At 36.6% G+C, this 18148-nt stretch overlaps 1 protein-coding gene across 1 annotated transcript in view; it reads right to left on the bottom strand.

The window, feature by feature from the left end:
* SOX6 (SRY-box transcription factor 6) overlaps positions 1-18148 on the bottom strand; it is a 652380-nt gene that overhangs the window by 561150 nt on the left and 73082 nt on the right. The window lies entirely within an intron of this gene.

The raw sequence follows: 18148 nt of genomic DNA, 5'->3' as shown, positions 1-18148 counted from the left end.
TACTGCTGTCAGATGGAGGAGGCACTAATACTTTAACTCTGGGAAGAGACCTACACCCAAGGGCTAGGAATTTTATTTTTCCTTTTCTCACCAGATGTCTGTATGTGCGTGTGAGAAAGAGAGAGAATGTATGTATACAGACCCATCAGAATTTAGGTACATGTCTGAATTTCTGTCTCCAGACTGGCCCCACCAAAACCATCTGAGAAGGGCCTCGGTCACTAGGTATATAAGAGCTCCTTGAGAAGAATCAGGGCAGGGGAGGGAGAAGAGGCTTTTTACCTCTCTGTATTAGTTAGGGTTCTCTAGGGAAACAGAATCAACAAGAGATATCTATGAATATAAGATTTTATTAAAATGTCTCATGCAGCTGTGGGGATGCACAAGTCCAAATTCCACAGGGCAGCCAGCAAACTGGCAACTCCTGTGAACTCTTCAGGAAACACTTCGCTGGCTAGTCAAAGAAGAAGTAAAGGTCCTCTATCTGTCTCGCTTTAAAAGTCTTCAACTGATTGGATTAAATCCAGCTGACTGAATTCTCTCATTGTGGAAGACACACCCTTCATTGATGTAATCAGTCACAGCTGCAGCCAACTAACTGATGACTTAATAAACTAGCCTTCTGGTTTATTAACCAGCCACAAATGTCCTTTCAGTAACGGTTAAGCCAGTGCTTGCTTGACCAAACATCTGAACACGATCACCTGGCCAAGTTGACACATGAACCAAAGATCACAATCTCCAAACCCTTTTTCCATGTTGACCTACTCCAAGATATTATGTGTAAGTTGTGTTATTACGTATATGGGTAAGGATATACAAATATATGTCCTCTATGTAGCAGATACGATTTTATATTTATAATATGCATCACCATGTGAAAGCAATCCAGGTCACTGGCACAGATGAAGTTGCCAGGCAAGTGGCTACAGTGATCCAGGTTGATTTCAAGTGCCCTCCTATGAGGGAAATGGAAGGGTTGTCTGCTGGAGTGAGTATGGCTGAGTGAAGGCACTGCTTCTAAAACCAGTGGCAGCTATCCCAAGCATCAGTGTCCCAGAGTTTTTCTCTCCTCCCCTTTCTTTCCACTCCTCGATGGGCCCTTCTGGAGCATCTTCCCTGCTCCCTCCCCCTCTTCAGCAGAAAAGGATGTGAAGAGACAGGTCGCTACCTTTCACCCCTAGCAGCCTCCCAGAGAGGGGACTAAAGAGACAGAAGCCCTTTCTGCATGAGTTAGCCCCTGCCTTTTTCCCAGAATCCATGGAGGATTTTTGTTTTTACATTTTTAAATCAACATTTTATTCAGGACAGAAGCTAGGACTGACTAGTCAGTGCCAATGAAAGGAAAGGGGTTTCCAGCATTTCCCTGGTATTTGGGGCTCTTCTCAGTATCCCCACTGTCACCATCATACCCACACAGCTCATGAGACCTGTGACCCATGTTTGATTTTTGGTATTTGGTAGGGAGAGGTGGGGGGGATGGTGGCAAGCAGCTGTCATCCTCTTGGGAAGCCAAGTCATGTCCCCAGTGGATGACCCCTTGAGCCTCATTGCCAACTAATCCCCACCATGCCAGTATACGTTAAGTGTCTCTATCATCTGGAACTGTTTCTCAGGCATCCTTACTAACCCTTTTCCTTTTCCCCTTAGGTGTGCCCCAATAGCTTCCTTCACAGAGTGAGAGGGCTTGTGACCCCAGCCCACCCTCAACCAGACTAATAAAAGAAAGACACTGGTGTTCCCAAGTGGTGGTTTTATTTTTTTAGTTTTTATGTTTGTATGGGAAATTGTGGATAAAGTGAAAGAATTGTAAATAAATAGTGTATTTCTTCCTCAAAAAAAAGAAAAAGAAAGGAAAGAAAGCTGTAGGACTTTAAAATGTGCACACATGGACACACACACACACACACACACACACACACACACACACAAGAGATTGGTACTGGAGATAAAGCAAAGCAGTTCAAAGAGAAGGATCCTCATGATGAAAAGAAAAAAGGATCCCAAACCTAAAACAACCTGCAAATTCTACCTAAAGGCAAGGAAAGGTAGACTATAGATGAGGCAGGCAATGCTCAGAACTCTGATTCCAACAAAAACACCACTTGCATGTTACAGCAAAATACAATGCCAACTGATATGTAGAAATGACCCTTATTCCACAAATAAAAGAGAATGTGACTCAAATGTCTCATTATACTAAAAATCAAAATACCATCTAAATGTAAGACGGCATACTGGTAGTAATTTTTTTTCAAATGCCAAGAAGTATGCTATTATTATACTACTATGTTATTTAAATAAGTTAGTGACAATAAAGGCATTATCTGGGATATGTATGCACAATTATTTGCCTAAAACTAGGCCAGACATAAGCAAAACTTTAGTAAAACCAGAGTAACTTTGGTACAAATAATAGCTAATAATTCAAAAATATGTGCTCTTTTCCTTTCTTTGCTACTAGCCAACTGTGTAATCTCATAAATGTCACAATCTTACTTTCTCATATTCCCCAGACTTCTAAAATAGATAACATATAATGTTTATTGTGTCAGGACTGTTATAAGAATGGGATATGATGATAAAACGAAAATCTTTGAAAATGTGAAGTTCTACTGTCAAGATATTGTTAGAACCACTCAAAAGAGCACTTTTACTTTCATTCTCACATGAGCTTTAGGAGATTCAGACATGCTGGTAATGCAGTCTCAATGCTCTACATTTTACACTCACATGGAATATACCTGCAGTGCTACAACTAAAACTCATGGCCACATCAGATACCGAGGCATCAAAGAGGACTGAAGAAAATACTACTATGACTGAATTAACTTTAAAAAGCATATTAAAACTATTCCTAAATAACAAATTGTGTACCAAACCTTCTGAATTTTATCTACAAAATGCTTCTTGAGCCTGGAATCTAGTCTGTCACTAAATTATTTGATTTCCAAATAAAATATTTGTCATTTTTTATTTCATTTCCAAAATGATTCTCAAATTTGTAAACTCCTTCCTATTCCATCTCACCACCCTTGAAAAAACACTTACTGCCTCTCACCGGAACTTCTTTATGTTATCTCTAACTCCAGTCTCACTGCCCATCATTTTTGTTGCTCATTCCATCCATAATCGTTTCAATTATCTTTCCAAAATATAGATATTACCATGTCACTACTATGCTCAAAAATCTATACAGCTCCACATCACCCCTCTGCATAAATCCCAAAATCCTTAGTATCCCTTTCAAGGCCCTCATAAACCTGGCCACAATGTCCTTTACAGCCTCATCATCATGGACTAATGCTACACTTCAGCCAAATAGGTCTGTTCCCTGCTTCCCAAAATCGAATTGCCTCAGACTTTTGTTCACGTTCTTTCATCGAAACAAGTGGAATGCCACTCCCCTCCACCTCTGCCTCCACCTCTCTATTGGCTACAAATGCTACTTCTTCCATGAAGTCCTCCTGGGAGTTGAAAGTCTTCAAACTGAAGTTAATCTCTCATTCCTCAGAATGAGTCAATTGTGTGGACTATATACTTCACTTCGACAGATAAATTTTGCTTTATAGTGTAATAACATATAATATTTGCCTTTCCCTTCTCTAGGCTATAAGCTTATTGAGAGGAAAAGGCCTGTCTTGTTCATTTTAATTTCCCCTACAAAGTCTAGAAACATGCTATGAATATCAGGAGCTCTGTGAAGTGTATATTGAATTAAAATCTGGGTACCCCTTCTACAACAAACTTTACCCAGAAAAATCATGGTTAAGAAGTGAATATGAACAAATTTCTCTGATACTGGGAAATACTTGCCATGCTGTGTGGCACAACAAATTATACCTTATCTACGTCAATCATTGGCAACTGTTATCCTAAAAGAAAACATCTTAAATAAGCTGTACTTATGTCCTTTTGTTTATTTTAAAACACAACAGTAGCAAAACCAATGCATCTGCCTTTCCAAAAACTTCTTTCTACATCTTGTACTCAGCTCATGAACACACGTCATAATCCTTCAAAAGCTGGACAGAAAAGTAAATTTATCATCCAGGGAATACTTCATTCATACCTGAGAGACATCCCCTTTATTCTTATATCACTAACTGAATTCTGATTGCAACTTTCTTCTGAAGGCAAAGTGCTTTCAGATTTACTAATATATATCCCAGTAAGAAACGGAGGGAAGGCTATTGCTCTCCCCCACTTTCCAGATTTTGAGAAAATGAGGATCAAATAAGAGGAACAACATAAATGAGCTTTCATAATCAGCGGTTAGGATTAAATCAAAGCTTATTAAACATGACTTCTAAGTTGTATTCAATAGACCAATCTTCTCAAAGAAAACCTCTCTCTTCCAAATCTCATGATGCAATACTAAGTAAAAAAGGTACTAATTTATCTGAGTGTAAGGCACCTCTTTCTATGTCAAACTTGTTTAAAATGAGACATACATATTTTTAAAAGAGACATAAAATGGAGATTACAGAACACAGAAGAGAAATTAAAGTCACAGAATGAATTTAAATATGGCAGTAAGAACTATACAAGCTCTTAATTGTATCAAGTTTTCATGTTTTTCCCCAGACACCTTCTGTGATACTCTGACCACTATAGCCACGCATACATGTAGAGAAAGGGAATTTTGGCAGAGTATATAGTAGGTAACGCACTTTTTTAATGCACTTTCATGCCCTCACACAGCAAATGTCAATTCAAAGAAGAAGTCAAGTGGCCAAAGGGACTTTTCACTCAGAGGCAAAGTCTAGACTGCAGATATCACCTGTTCGTTACAAGTATCCTGACTGGCATCTCAGTTACTTTAAAAAGGCTCATAAAAATTCCTTGGAGCACTGAGGCGGGAGGGGGAGATGGGGGCTGGGGATCAACACAGTCAATTAGTCAAACAAAAAGGGTCACTGCCACAGCCATTTCATCTTAGAATCCTGGAAACCTGACAGCATTATAAAATTGTATTTCCATGACAAAGAAAGCTTTCCCTAATGTCTTCTGTAAATCAAACTCAATTCACATGGATCCGACCCACTGTCCAATATTTACCTATTTTCTCTGTTTTGTTGCCATTGTACCCTTGACTGGAACCTGTTCTGAGAAAATCATCTATTATTTCTACCTTGGGTGAAATTAAGTTAATCTCTTATCTTTCCCAGATGTATATGTATTATATACCTGCTCAGTAATTCTGGAATGGGAGGGGAAATCTTGAAGACAGAAGGAAACTAACATGCATTAAAAATCTACTCTGTAGATTGTATTATGTTCCCAACTCTCTGTTCCTATCCTTTGCTATGGGACTTCCAGTACATCCCAGTAGATGAAGTATATTCTCTTGCCCCTTTGCAGGCCTGTGGACAGGTGAATTGCTTTAGACAATGGAATGTGAGAAGATTTGACATATTCTAGACCCTTATGGAAGCTTTAAATGTTCCTGCGTGGTTTGATCCAATCTTTTGCATTCTGACGTCTGCAATGAGAACAGTATGTCCCAAATAGGGGCTGTACCTTCAACCAGGATCACAACTTGAGATGACATATGGCCAAACAAAGCCAAGCAAAGCCATAGTCTATCTGAAGATGCACAACTGAGAAATAAATGTTTGGGTTTTAAGCCACTGGGTCTTTGGGATTCTTTGTGACTACAGAAAGCTGACAAATACAGAAATTGATAGCAGAAATGGTATTATGCTGTATAACAACCTCAAAATCTCAGTGACTTACAACAAGTAATTATTTTTCTCCCATACTACAGGAGGATACAGATCAGGTAGATACAAGTCAGCTTCTGTGTCTCTGGCTCCAGACTCTGAGTCAAACTCAAGTCTGCTCCATTGTCTTCCCATTCCAGAACCCAGGCTGAAGACACCTCCCATGTCAGGAACATGCCCTTCTTATAATAAAAGACACTAGAATAAGAGGCCTGCTAGAAATTGCAATGCTTCTAAAAAATACTGCTCAGAAATTACATTGCCAAGACCCAAAGTCAATGGGGAGGCATAGGTATACTTCATCTGTAAGGAATGAAGGAATAAACAATTGTGGTAAATAATGTAATATGCCACACTGCCTAAGCGTTCTACTATTGCCACACTTTCTAAGTATTGTACTAGCTGTGCTCTATGTAAATCATCTCACATCCCTCATATCAACCCTATAAGGAAGGTATTACTCCCATCTTTAAGAAAATTGAGGCTTAGAGAAGTTAGGTAACTTGTCCAAAGTTATTCAGAGTATCTGTGAATGGAAGACTGCAGTCCCAGCCAGCAGTATACAACTCCAAAGCACTTGCTCTTACTCCCACTCCACATTCACACTCTGTTTCCTCTGTTTAAACATTAACTTAACAGATGGGATCTGTCCTTGTGTAAAAACAGGATTGGCTAGAAGAGACTTCAACAAGTAATCTTTCTACATAAAATAGGGCAATGTTAAGCAATGAAAAAAAGAAAACATCCATGATAACAGACTTATGGAAAGATAGGCAGGAATGAGCACAACAATGAGAAGGTGTATGACTGAGAACCAAAAGAACTGGAAAATAAGAAGAGAAATTGATAGCACTTCTCTGAGCAAGAGCCCTTACAAAAATAGCCTGCCTCAGGGGAAAACTTTTTAGACTCTGATTTCACAGGCCATAAGCAAAGGTATTTCCCTTTCCTTTAAAAATGCAGTTTGTTGTGGGGTTTTTTTTTGTTTTTTTTGTTTTTTTGTATCTGCCTAAACACTACAATAAACTCATTACAGTTCCTGTTTTGAGACTGACAATCTCCTTGTTTATGGGCATCAAGTGCATTTTAAATACAAAAAAAAAAAAAATGCCATCCTTGATCTATACCAAATATGTTGCTCTCAACACATCTGAGGAGTCATTTTTCATCTGAGTCACATCTTTGGAACTCCAGACCATGATCTGCTCTGCCTGACAATTTCCACAGCCATTTAATTCTAATTGAAATATTAATACACTGTGGTAGCAAGGCAACTTCTAGTTGTTATTGATGATTTTAATTCCAGAATTCAAATTGATTAGATACATAATTATGCCAGCAGAAAACTTTCCAGTCATCAGGTAAGTAAAAATTAGAGCTGTAGAGGCACTATAGGACATTAATACTTGCAAAAGAAAGCTAGAGAATCTTACAGCAGGCCTCCAAACCAGACTGAATTGGAGAAAAGGCAAACTATCACTAAGCAGTACAGTCCACTACCAGTAATTAAGTCTTGTACAAATATTCAGTGCTATTTTGTTTGGGTATATTTGAAAACTCTATTACTTCAAAACACAATGGGGAAAAAAGTATAAGAAAAAAACAGGCAAATATTTTATGTTTGAGAAGAACTCTGGAGCAGTCAGTTCTAGTCTATACAGCCTGGTCTTAACTATTGTCCTCTTCAGCCTTCACTTGTTTGTTCCCAAATACTGCTATCTAGCTAACCACTCATAATCTTCCAGTAAAATGACCTAAGATATTTTTAAATAAGAAAGCATTGAATATCTTCTTGCAATTCAGAAGATCAAATAAATCACATGGTAGATTAAATCAGAATAGAAACAACTGGTGCCTAACTGATGTGTTTCAGAAACATTATCTTGGTTAGGCTCAGGCATCAGTGGATTATTCTAGTTGGCAGCACTCATACCAATGCAACTTGGTCCCTTGGATAGATAACCCAAAAGAGAGAAAAGCTGACTAATACAGTATGTATCTGTGCATACCCAGACACAAAACTATCAAGATAAAACTATGACCTATTATTATTATTATTATTTATATGTGAGTGGATGATATGTATAAATATAATTATTAAATTCAAATGAGCCAAAAGGTGACAATAGGAAATATAACCATGAAATGTGGCATAAAATCTTATTTATTCAGAATCTGTAATTATACAGACAGGGACTAGATGGGGCTACTAGAAAAAATATAGTTTTGGAGTCAAAAAGATCTGGGTTCTAATTTCAGCTCTTTACTGTGTGAACTTGGACAATTTACTTAACCTCTCTGAACCTCAGATTTCTGATCTTTAATAGGAAATAATATTGAAAACACACAAGATTTTTAAGGATTAAGAGAGATAACAGTTACTTAAATCTCACTGAACAGGGCTCAACACATGGTAGATACACAATAAAATGTTAGGAAATGTTTGACTTGACAGGAGTAGTGGATACATCTATGGTATAATTATAAATATTTTAAAAAGTAATTCAGAATTCTGGTTAAAGATGAAGGAATAAAAGCAATTTTTCTCAATTCTTCTCCCTTGAAAACAATCGAAAGGAATAAAAAATGGGGGGAAAAATTCTCAATGAAGCAACAAAATATCTAAAAGCTCAAAACACAAAATAAAGAATACCTTACAAGTATATTGAAACCAGAACAAGAGAGAATACTACAATCTGACACGGACCTCCTCAGGTCTCAAGCAAGAGTAAATTTCTCTAAAAGTAAGGACCACAGTCTTAAAAGCCATCAAATGATCCTTTGATTAAAAGCAGTAAGATTTAGAGGCATGAGAGACAACAGAACTAGCAGGGAAAATTCCTGTAGAGACCAGGTTCCATCCTGAGGAACTGCAGATAAAGTAAAGCTGAATAAGGATAAAGCACGCAGATATACCATCTTGTCTAAAATCTAATCTCCTAACTAAGACACTGCCGGAGGTGAGGGAAAAGAAGTAGTGATGACCAGATCACAACACAGATAGCAGGACTTAAGGTGTTTCATTTGTAAACCACACCAAATTTCTAAATGCCAAAAAATGCAACCCATTTCCCCAGTCCCTACCCCTGAAGATAAACAATAAGAAAGAAATCAGCCCTGGACCCATACACACATAAGGGGAAAAAACAGAATATAATTGAAAGACAGACACAGATTACACATTAAAAGAGGAATTACCACCACCATCACCACCACCAGCCCCACACACAAACCCAAGGAAACAAAGGAAGAGCTGAGCAAATATTTCTGCATGGTCTCAAATGATCTCTGTGGGGGAAAAAAAGAGAGATCAAAGAAATAATAAAAGAGATCAAAGAAGAGATAAGAAGATAACAGAAGTAGTTGAAAAGTGAGCTGGAAAGAAAGAAAAGAAGGAAAGTTACACCATTACATGGATGACATTCTCATTAGAGGTAATAAAAAATTTTTTTTCAACAACTGAAACCAGGGACACAGAGAGAGAATTAAGAAAGTCATTTAGAAAGCATTGGTAATGGTGAACAGAGAAAAAGTATTGGCGATAAAAATAACTGGAAAACAACAGGGACGCAATGTTTACATAATTAGTGATTCTGGAGAAGAGAATAGAAAAATAGATCCCCACAAAAAAGTGCTAAAATACAACAAGAAAGTACTTCATGTCCCCAGGAAAAGGTAAAACAATCTATCCTGGTGAACTTTGAAATATAAAAATAAAGATAGATTCCTATAGACTTCCAGGTTAAAAAGAAAAATTGCCTGAAAAGTTGGAAGGGGAAGAGGTTGTTACAGGGAATCAGGCTGGCCTCAGACTTTGTCTCAGCATTAAATACCAGAAGAAAGTGGAGCACAATCTACGAAGTCCTGAATGTAAGAATAATGCAAAAATTTTATAACTAGCCAAGTCACCCTTATATAAAAGCAACACACAGTCTAAATGTGTAAACATATATAAACATAAACACTAAGAAGATTGCATCCATGAACCCTCATATAACCAATGGTATGAACAAGAAATAAGGCAGAACTAACTAAATGGCTCGTAATCCCATGACCTTAACCTCATCTCAACTAAATTCAATTCTCCAAAATCATAAAAGTTTAGTCAGTTCTATAAAAATGTTCAATCCTGGTACCTGTGCATTGTAATGATACAACATGTAATTACATCTAATAGGAACCTAGTTCACATAATAATAAAAGGAAACTTTGGGCTCCTATAGTCTCCTTAGCAAATCTCAATTACTGAATCCCATTTGGAACATCTCCACTATATTCAAGATCTTAAAATAACAACATATATTCCAGAGGAACTGAAGAAAATTACTTTATAAAAGAAAACATTTTTTGCCTAGATATAATATACCTTAATATATAAGCCCAAAATAAAATGCAGTCTCTATATCAACTTTACAGATACCATCTGGTCTCAATGATACAAGAGCAGGATTCAAAAATAACCAAAATATCATTTAAAACATTATATGCCAATGTTTTTAAGCACTAGGCACACAAAATTATGAGTTGCAGATTACAAAGGCTTTAAAACAAATTTGGAGACTATAATCACCTTTCATAGGTGAGATATTCTGTTTATTCTATAGAGGAACATTTCAGTTTAAATTAAACTTATGAATGTTATGGTGATTGCTGCAATAAGGACACAACAACGGAAAGAAAAGAGAGCATTTCATCATGGTCAGCATAATACAAGTATAATAAGAATTTCTGATAGAAATATTTTCAAGAAAATGAAATCACTGAATTATAATTTCAGTTAATATTGCTCTGTTTCATAAAAAATACTTAGACACAAAATTATAGATTGGCAACTGTTTAAAACATAATACTTAGCATACTGATTATATTCATTCAGCAAAAAATCATAAAAATGTTCAAAATAAATCAAATGTATATAAAATAAGTAGCTTGCAGTGGAAACATAATATTTAAAACTAAATGAATATGCCTTTAATATTTTGACACAAGATAGCCTGAAAGATTGGGTAAGATGCTAGGTAACTATAGCAACTAAAAAACCATATACACCTAAAAATTAAGTAAGATGGGTTATTATTTGAAAGCTCAGTGAAGAGGATTAATACCCCAAAAATACTATTTATTAAGATTTGAAAAAGTCATAGTCTGAAATTTGAATCTGAAAAAGTCAAAGGTGAAAAACATGCTTGAATATTAACTCCTCCCTGTTACTTCTTTCCAGCAGCAGAAAACAGTGGCTACATTTTCACCTAAGCTAAAGATATTTAAAGTGAGAAAGGTTTTAAATTATATACCATTATTGAAATCACTAAATTTGTCTTCAGTATAGGGTAAAAACTATTTATTTTGTCATATTAGAATACATGTTTCAGCAGGAAAGAGATGCTATAAGAAATCCTAAATAGTAAAAGGAAAGCCCCTGTACACAGAAATTATTACATTATTTGGTGACTATAAATGTGTTCTAACATAATTTCTAAAAATAAACATATTCTTCCTACAAATAAATTTATTCATATAATACAAGATAGTGCAAAGAAGTATCATAAAAATGAAAGTGTACAGTTCCAAACAAAGATATTTTTTATTTTGATCAGGTTTTTGAAGCCAATAATGCTGCATCTGTTGATCAAAGTTCTTTTTTTTGTCCACCATAACATCTATCAGGTAAATACATAATTGGGAATTTAAAAATGCATCAGTTCAGGTCAATAATTGGCCACTTAGAGTAGTAACTTATCTACCGCAATACATTTTCAATACTATATTAGATACAATTAATAAAAGAACATAGCAAAAGAGGTAAGTCCAATAAAGTATACGAAGTCTTATTTCTTTTAATCTACAGATCATATGCTGGTCAGTGATGCAAAAGTCTTCACTCAGAGAAACCTGGAAATTTCTCAAGTTATTAATTCTTAGAACTGCACATCACAAAACTACGAAAATTTTTTAAAACAAAAAGTCTTGGAACTTGAAAGAAATAACACTGTAGGAAAAAATGATTTAAAAATCATTTTTAAAGATCCAATCACATGGGATCATATTTCTCTCATCCAAACTGGGCTTTTGTTTCTTCTAGAATTTTGTCATCTTATCAATAAAATGAGTTAAAAATAGATGACTTCCAAGGTGCCTCCAACTCCAAAATAATGCAGTTCTATAATCTTTGGAAATGTAAGAAGTCCCCAACATGCAAATGGATTTAGTTCCAAAAGTTCATTTACGTACTTTTTAGGTAATTTGAAATGCACTTTCCCATAGAAACATTGATAACCAATAGTGATTAGAATCCCATGCCAGTCCACTCATAGTATAGCTGAGCACTGGATTATAACGCTCTAGTTTTTATAAGAATGTATACGTTGAGTTGGGTCTGGGGATTTCAAGAACAAACTTCCCTCCTGACACTTATATACCTACCACCCCAAGAGGAAGGAGGACTCCACTGGTATTAGCAGAAGCAGTTCCAAAAGCTAAGCATGAGACATTGACAAAGCTTCATCCACCAACAAACATCCCTTCAATGGCAGCCTTGACACCGCCCCTCTTTCCTCCTTCTACAAAGGCCCTGTCAGGGGAAACATCGTCAACAAAGTTATTGCCATGGTACTAATGTCCATGCAGCTGCCAAAGAGGGAAGTGTTTCTACAGCAGCTTTAACCTGGGTATTGACTAGTATTATGGGTTTAATTGTGTCCCAAAAAAACATACATTGAAGTCCTTACTCCCAGACCTATGAATGTGACATTATTTAGAAACAAGGTCTCTGAAGATGCGATTAGTTAGATAAGGCCAAACTGGATTAGGGGACCCCTAACTCAATATAATTGGTATCCTTATAAGAAGAGGGAAATTTGGACACAGAAACAGACAGACAAGAGAAAGTAATTTGATAAATGAGGCACAGATTGGAGTGATGCATCTCCAAGCCAAGGAACACCAAGGATTCACAGCAAACACCAAAAGCTAGAAGAGGCAAAGGATACTCCCCTAGAGGTTACAGAAGGAGCATGGCCCTGCTGACACTTTGATTTCAGACTTCTAGTCTCCAGAACTATAAGACAATAAAGTTCTTTTGTTTCAATCCACCTAGTTTGTGGTACTTTTTACAGCAGCTCTAGGAAACTAAAACAACCAGTCAGAGACTACCTTTAACCCAAGCCACAAGTCAAGATATATCAACATTTTTATAATATGATGATTTCCATAATGATGGAATTTGGCCTGTACATTGCAGAGCACTGATGCATGGGTTCTTGAGTTTTGAGACACTCACATTCACTTGCAGAAGATTTCTTTACGACCTTCCTAAGAAAAGATATGCTATGGAGGTCTGCAAAAAGACGGCAAAGTAGGAAGATCTAGAGTTCAGTCCTTCTACCAGAACAACTATTAAATAGGCAGGAACTGTCTGGAAAAATTAGAAACTTCTGAGGCCAGTTGAACACTGTACAGCATCCAGTGAAGAGCAGGAAAAGAGGCTGGTAAATTACAGCAACGACTAGGAAATTGCTCTCTCCAGCAGCAGTTACTGGTGCCCACCCCCACACTTGCTGCAGGCTGCCCACTGGGGACAAAAAAGCAATATAAAAATCCTTTTTCCCCAGACCAGGTGCAGTGCAGTAACATGGATCATGCTTTTAATTAGCAAACTGCTGGGGGCCCATCTCTGTGGACAGCCATTGTTCCAACCCACCCCAGACAAAGGCGACTGCAGAGGAGATTTAAAGATGCTACACTTCCTCATGGCTGCAGGAGACACTTAGTTGAAGGGCTGCATTTGCTGAGCAGGTAAAGAAAGCTCAGATTTGGGAAGCCATGGAAGAAGAACCTGGCACCCCTCCTGATGCACTTCCCACGGCACTTTGGAGCCTGTGTGTGCCACCTTCATGGATTCCCAGCCCTGTTTTGGCTGGGAAGGACTGACTTGGGAAACACCTTTCCACATGCCACCCCTCCAAGAATTTGCCTCCCAGGTGAAAGTAGCTTGAGACAAGGAAAGTTGTGTAAGAAATTATAGAGGCAGACAGTCTGGTCAATTGCCTGCTTTAAACAGCCTGGAGAGGGACATCTGTCTCCTGGGAAACAGAGAGAGCATTCAAACTCCTATAAATGGGGGAACTCCAAAACAACTAATAATGAAAGCCCAGGACAAGACACAGACACAGAAAAGACAGAGAGGACCATGCACACTGCATCCACCTGAGGCATACCTTCCTGATAAGGGGGCTGAAGCTCAAGAAAATCTCTTATTACCAGCTGGCAGCAAAATCAAGAAAAAGATATCTCAAGGAATAAATACCAGTTAACACTTTAAAATATTAAAATGTACAGCATGCAACAAGAGTACAAACAAACAAGAAATGATGGCCCACCCAAGGGAAGAGGATAAAAATCCACAGAACACCAACAGAGAAGACCAGAATGTGGACATACTGAACAAAGCTTTTAAAAAAATGATCATAAAAATGCTCAAGGAGATAAAGGAAAATACAGAGAAAAAAACTAAAGGATATCTGGAGAACAAGGAATGAGCAATATAAGAATCTTAATAAAGAGAGAGAAATTTTTAAAAGGAACCAAACAGAACTACTGGAGTTGAAGACCACAGTAACTGAAATGAAAAATTCCCAGGAGGGTTTCAAGTGCAGATTGGAGCTGACTGAAGAATCAGCAAATTCAAAGACAACACAATAGAAATGAGCCAGGCTGAGAAGCAGAAGGAAAAAAGAATTATAAAAAGCAAAAATAGCCTAAGACACCTCAGGGACACCATTAAGCATACTAATAACTCCAATTCTGTCAAAATTCTTCCAAAAAATTGAAGAGGAGGGAACACTCCCTAATTCATTCTATGACACCAACGTCACCCTCATACCAAATCAAATAAAGATAACCCAAGAAAAGAAAACTACACACCATTATCTCTTATGAATACAGATGCAAAAATACTCAACAAAATACTAACACACTGAATCCAACAGCATATTAAAAAAATTATATACCATGATCAACTGGGATTATCCCTGGTATGCAAGGGTGGTTCGACATAAGTAAATCAATCAATGTAATACACCGCACTAATAGATTGCAGGGAAAAAAAAAATGCATGATCATCTCAATTGATGCAGAAAAGGCATTTGACAAAATCCAGCACCCTTTCTTGATAAAAACACTTAGAACCCTAGGAATATAAGGAAACTTCCTCAACATGATAAAGAGTACATATGAAAAAGCCCACAGCTAACATTCTACTTAATGGTAAAAGACTGAAACTTTTCCCTCTAAGATCAGGAACAAGACAAGAATGACCATTATCACCACTGTTATTTAACAGTGGATTTAACATAGTAGTGGGGGTTTTTGCCAGAGCAGTTAGACAAGAAAAAGAAATTAAAATGTCCAAATGGGAATGGAAGAAGTAAAATTTCCCGTTTGCAGATGACATGATCCAACATACATAAAATACTGAAAAATACACAACAAAACTCCTAGACCTAATAAAGAACTCAGCAAAGTGGTGGGATACAAGATCAACCCAAAAAAAAACAAGCAATGAACAAGCAGAGGAAGAAAACAGGAAAAAAATCCATTCACAATAGGAACTAAAAGAATCAAATATCTAGGAATATATTTAACCAAGTTTATAAGGACTTGTCCACAGAAAACTACAAGACATTGCTAAGGGAAATCAAAGAAGGCCTAATCCATGTTCATGGATTGGAAGACTAAATATTGTTAAGATGTCAATCCTACCCAAAGCAATTTATAGATCCAACGCAATCCCAATCAAAATTCCAACAACCTTCTTTGCAGAAACGGAAAAGCCAGTCATCAAATTTATATCAAAGGGAAAGGGGCTCCGAATACCAAAAACGATCATGAAAAAGAAGAATGAAGTTGTCTTCCCAATCTAAAACTTATTATAAAGTCGCAGTAATTAAAACAGAAAGGTACTGGCACAAAAACAAACATACAGACCAATGGAATTGAACTGAGAGATCAGAAATCAACTGTCACATTTGTGGCGAATTGATTTTTGCCAAGCAGGCAAAGACCACTCAATTGAGAAAGAATAGTCTCTTTGACAAATGGTGCTGGAGAAACTGGATCTCCACTTGCAAAAAAAAGAAAAAGAAGAAGAAGAAGGATCCCTACCTCACACCTTATAAAAAAAATCAACTCAAAATCAAAATGGATCAAAGACTCAGAACTATCAAATCCTAGAAGAAAATATAGGGTAAAAGGAGAAATATTTGGAAACTACACATATGATAAAGGTTTAATATCCACAATTTATAAAGAAATCTTTCAACTTAACAACAAAAAGACTAACGTCCCAATTTAAAAATGTACAAAAGACTTGGACAGATATCTCTTCAAAGAAGAGATACAAATGGTCAGACAGACCTGAAAAGATACTCAACATCATTAGCCATTAGGGAAATGCAAACCAAAACCACAATGAGATATCATTTCATATCCATTAGAATGGCTGCTATTTGACAAGTATTGGAGTGGATGTGGAGAAACAGGAATACGCATTCACCCATTGCTGGTGGCAAGGTAAAATGGTGCAGCCACTATCAGCTTGGTTTTTCCTCAGAAAGCTAAGTATAGAACTACCATATGACACAGCAATTCCACTCCTAGGTATATACCCAAAAGAATTAAAGGCAGGGACTCAAACAGATATCTGCACACTGATGTTCATAGCAGCATTGTTCAAAATTGCCAAGAGATGAAATCACCTGGATAAGTGTCCATCAGCCAAAATGTGGTATATACATTTAATGGGATATTATTCAGCCATAAAAAGGAATGAAGTCCTGATACATGCGACAACATGGATGAACCGTGAGGACATTATGTTGGGTGAAATAAGCCAGATACAACAAACATATTGAATGATCGCACTGACATGAAATAATTTGAATAAACAAACTCATAGAGTCAGAATCTAGAATACAGGTTACCAGGAGCTGGGGTGAGAGTAGGGAATGGGAAGTTAAAGGCTTAAAATGTACAGGTTTCCTATTTGGAATAACAGAAATGTTTTGATAACAGATGCTGGTGGTGGTAGCATAACATTGTGAACATAATTAACAGAACTGAAAAACATATCTGAATGTGGTTAAACAAGGAAATGCTAGGTTGTATATATGGTTACAGAACACAATTTTTTTTAAAAAATCCATGGAACTACACTACACAAACAGTGAACCCTAAGTTAAACCATGGACTATAATTAATAGCACAAATATAAAAATGTGCTTTTGCCAAATGTAACAAACGTTCCACAGCAATGCAAGGAGTTAATAATAGACTGGTATATGGGAATCTGTATTTTATGCATAATTGTTCTGTAAACACACAACTTCTCTAATAAAGAAAAAAAAAGAAAGGACATGCTTAAGAACATTTTGCAAGCCAGTGAAAATGTCTACCAGATGATGGTGTTTTTAAATATATCTGCAAAGTTGATAGAATTCTTTAGCAGGCAACCTACCACCCTGGTAAATCTAGGCCAGGTCTGATAAAGCAAAGAAAGCTCTTATTTATACCAATGCCCCACAAATCAAATAAGCAAATTATTTATTCCTTGGTTTTTTTCTTATTTGAAAAGACTGATACTTCAAAAAACTGTTCTTAAATGCCAAATAATTTCAATATTCCTTAAATGCAACAACATCAGGAATGTCTAAAATCCCGGCATTGGATGTCATGCTCTTCTAGTTCTAAAAATTGCCAAACACTAGGGTTTAGGAAATCATTTGTTTTATCAGGAGCCTGGTAGATAAATATATAACCAAGCGGCAATTCCCCCTGAAAAAGGCAGTGTGAGTCAGGCATCTGTTAATATCTTCTTCCTCAAAATATTTGGTTAGATAAGTTGTTTTTATTACTTTACCTAGGATGTACTCCAAATATATTTCAATTTCTGCAACTTTTTGCAAATGTTATTTTCCATTTTCCATTGTGCTGGCACACTGTTATTCTCCAGATCACCGTCACGAGGGGACTATTATCGATCGTGAAAGCACAACAGGTGGGTCACACCAAAGGTCACATTAGTTTTGTTCACAGGTCCAAACATAAGGTTTTCATTATCCTTAATAAAAACAGAAGGTAGTAATAAAATCATATCATTGAAATAACATCTCTCTCCATTCATATGTAATAACCACACACTGGAATCTACCATTTCCAAATTCTGCTGCTGGCTATAGTACGATGGTTAGTTTATAGTATTAGTTATTAAAATAATGGTATAAATCACGACTTCACAAGCAAATTTCTACAGCAATTATTTGAACTGTTAGTTAAACTCTCAATTCACTAAAACCTCCCAGAACAAACCTGCCCTACAGAATTTAGCAAGCAGAATTCAGAAATTTTGAGCAGTTTAATCAATAGAA

The sequence above is a fragment of the Choloepus didactylus genome, chromosome 6 (genome assembly GCF_015220235.1).
Source record: "Choloepus didactylus isolate mChoDid1 chromosome 6, mChoDid1.pri, whole genome shotgun sequence".
Classification (NCBI taxonomy): domain Eukaryota; kingdom Metazoa; phylum Chordata; class Mammalia; order Pilosa; family Megalonychidae; genus Choloepus; species Choloepus didactylus.
Note: the sequence above shows the minus strand (reverse complement) of the source record. Positions and strands in the feature narration are given on the sequence as shown.